The sequence below is a fragment of the Sinocyclocheilus anshuiensis genome, unplaced genomic scaffold (genome assembly GCF_001515605.1).
Source record: "Sinocyclocheilus anshuiensis isolate Anshui unplaced genomic scaffold, SAMN03320099.WGS_v1.1 scaffold881, whole genome shotgun sequence".
In the NCBI taxonomy this organism is placed as follows: Eukaryota; Metazoa; Chordata; class Actinopteri; order Cypriniformes; family Cyprinidae; genus Sinocyclocheilus; species Sinocyclocheilus anshuiensis.
Window position 1 is genome coordinate 857,209 of NW_015558695.1, and position 3,625 is coordinate 860,833.

Here is a 3,625-nt window from a genome sequence, read left to right on the forward strand (position 1 = left end):
AGAATCATTGGCATGACTGAGCGGCATAAGGTCAAATTCAAACGCTAAGAATTGATTTTGCTGTTTCTAGTCAAAAATGACCAGACTAGTACTGTAAATCTCTCATTATACTATATTATGCTATATTGAATCCATAAACCATGGATTCAGTCTTTTTTGTCGACTTTTTTTCCTTCAATTACAAATTTTATATTTCTGTTTGGAAGTGACAGGGCATTGGTCTCATTGATCTGAGCTTACGCACCCCAGGTTTTGAGTGAAAAATAACATTAATTGTGTTACATATTTAAATACATGTTAATTATGTAAACATACTGCTGACATGTTTACCTAGTGTAGCTTCCTTACTGAAAAAAACAATAGAAACCATCACAGAATTTGGAAAGTGTAATGGTCCCTGTGGGTCTCTACTGGTAATTTGCCACCTTCTATTAGTGGCCTGTTAAAACTACTAAATTCTAATGGAATATGTCCCAAAACACACTACAGGAAATCATTTTTAATGGTTTTAATGGCTAATAGTTGATAGTTTGTAATGGTATTTGTAGTGGAAACCATTATAATTTCTGATGGTTTCTATTTTTTTTTTTCAGCAAGGTTATCCACGCCTTGTGAATGAAATTGATGCTTACAATGTCAAAATGCGCCATTGGAGAAAAGTATATTACAATGAACTGTTCCAACTTCCAATCAATGTTTTTGGCCCTACAAAACCAATTTGGCTGAAATCGAAAACTAATTTTTTGATTTTGGCTGAATGCTGTCAAAAGAATTGACACATAGCTGTCTTTTGTTACTTGCAGTTGTTTGTTGATGTCTGAGGCCTATTTGTGTTTGTGTGTGTGTGTGTGTGTGTGTGTGTGTACCTGGTATTTATCACGTTATGGGGACCAAATGTCCCCACAAGGATAGTAATACTAGTACATTTTGACCTTGTGGGGACATTTTTGAGGTCCCCATGAGGAAACAAGCTTATAAATCATACAGAATTAGTTTTTTTGAGAAAGTAAAAATGCACAAAGTTTCCTGTAAGGGGTAGGTTTAGGGGTAGGGTTGGTGTAGGGCAATAGCACATACAGTTTGTACAGTATAAAAACCATTACGCCTATGGAATGTCCCCATAAAACATGGAAACACAACATGTGTGTGTGTGTGTGTGTGTGTGTGTGTGTGTTTACGACCCCATTTTGTGTACTGTATGAGTATGTGTTATCAGTAGTTTGAGTGTGGAGGTGTTTGGGATTTTAGATCAGAGTCGCTGGTGGAGATTCCTGTACAGCAGGATGTGTTTCCTGTACAGTCCTGCCTGGCTCCAGAGGGCTGAGAGGAGATTGGGCCTGTCCTACACAGGGACACACATACAAACACACACTCTTGCACACAACTAGCCATCAGGCTGGCCAATATGGACTATGAGCCCAAGCGAGCCAAGAAGGTAAGTTCTTCAGTTTTATTACACATTGAAGCTAGCTGGATATACATTTAGGAATATTTCAAAGATGTGTGTTTGAAGTGTGTTGCGGATTTTCTGTAAACCTGATCATGTGACCTCTAATGTTTACATTTCTGTGGACTGTATGTGTGTACCACATGATATACCAAAATCCTTGTGTGGGTGATAACTTTATGCCAGTGATGCTGTTTGTTTGTTGACTCATTATAGCTCATCTTTGGCGTTTGCTGAATGCGACAACTCATTTGGAATTTTATTTCTTATATGCATACTTATACATTGAAACAGGCCTAGGGTTTGTTGATTATTATGAAAATAAAAGATTCATTTACTTTATAAGTAAACATGCTTCAAAAACACTAAAAGTAACTTCTGTAATTTTTATCTACTACTACACAGTTGTTTTCATGTTCGTATACACATTCATTTTCAATAATTGCTCTGGTTTATCTCTCTCAGGCTTAACCTTCTACTGGACAGTTTTGCCTACAGTATTTGCAACACCTGCTTTACAGCCTCTTCATTCTTCATTTTTATGTTTCATTTTTATTTTCTTCATTTCTGAAGTGCTAATTGCTTGAGGCAACAAAATTAAAAATATATATATTTATGGGGTTCCATTTTAAATAAAGGACACAGTACATTCAGTTTAAAGCCTTGTCTCAAGGGACAGGAGTTTGCATACACTCCAAGGATTTCTTAGATAGCTATAGGCCATTTGCAACAGCATGAGTGTCATATCCAGCACTGATCACATCAGAAATGTGTGGATTTTCCAACATTAAAAACAAAGAAACATTATGGCATAAAATTAATAACAAATATTTAAGATTCTGCTCTATTTCTGGGTCACAAACCGCAAATCCTCTGAGCCGTGGGATACAGCAGTATAAGAGGCCAATTATAGCTTCATATTATTTTCAAAGGATTAGCTTATTATGTAATGCTGTGGGGGGGGGGGCAATAGTTGTGTTTAGGTTTAATGATGGAGTCATGTGACGTGGTTGATTAATTGTTTTGAATTTGCCTTTCTTAATGCGTATTGACTAACACCCAGAAAGCAGTCAGGATGATTGATAAGCCCTATTAGATCACATCTGATGTGAACACACCGTCACCGACATGATGACGACACCTTACATTTTGAATTATTTTCCTCACACACATTACATACGCACACTGTATAAATCAGCAGGTTGTCAGTAGGCCATGTTGTCTCTAATCTGTCTTCCATATCTAACAGCTGTCTCACTGATGTCACAGTTTGAGCAGCAGGCTGATGTGTGTTACATCATCATAAAAGCAGATTTAAACAGGCTTTCACAAATCTGACGTCAAGCAAGTCAAGTTAAATTATACACAACAGAATTAGTAAAGACTCGTTTTAGTTTAAGTTTCTGTGCATGTTCGTATTCTGGATAAATTCAGATCTGAAAAGAGTTGCCCATTTCTGCCTCAGAGTGAAAGGAACTTTCAACTGCACTTTATATATCACAATTGCTTTTTTCCCCTCATTATTGCAAAATCTCTCATCGTCACTTTATATCTTATATCTCTTATGCAAACTCTTGTCTCAGGGCTTTGTAAAGCACCTGGTGTTCCCTAAATCTAGCCGGCGACAGGCAGACAAAGGCAGTGTGTACCGTAGACCCCTTCACACTGTCCCCCTCTACCCACCCAGTGGTGGAAAGAGTACTGAAAAAATATACTCAAGTAAAAGTACCATTACCTTCCAAAAAATGTAGTGTGAGTAGAGTAAAAGTACTTGTCCAAAAAACTACTTGAGTAAGAGTAAAAGAGTAGCCTATTTAAAAGTACTCATGAGTATTGAGTAGTGAGTACTGAGCTGTGGATTCTACGCCCTCATAATAAACGCTGTACACCGCAGTTTACACATTTTAAAAACGTTGTACATTCTGTAATTCACATTATCTTATTTGTCATAAAGAATGAAGAGTATCTATCATCCAGCAGTTTTAATTTTGACTGCCAACTCTTTAAAATACATCAAAACAGCACGAAAACAGTATTCAGTTGAAGAAAAGATTAAAGTTATTCTCAGTACAATCATCCCCATTTAAAGGGGTCATATGATGCTGCTAAAAAGAACATTATTTTGTGTATTTGGTGTAATGAAATGTGTTTATGCGGTTTAAAGTTAAAAAAACACAT

At 36.6% G+C, this 3,625-nt stretch overlaps 1 pseudogene; it reads left to right on the forward strand.

The window, feature by feature from the left end:
* The first annotated feature begins 1,343 nt into the window (after positions 1 to 1,343).
* Positions 1,344 to 3,625, forward strand: part of LOC107681410 (cerebral cavernous malformations 2 protein-like) — an 18,045-nt pseudogene continuing 15,763 nt past the window's right edge.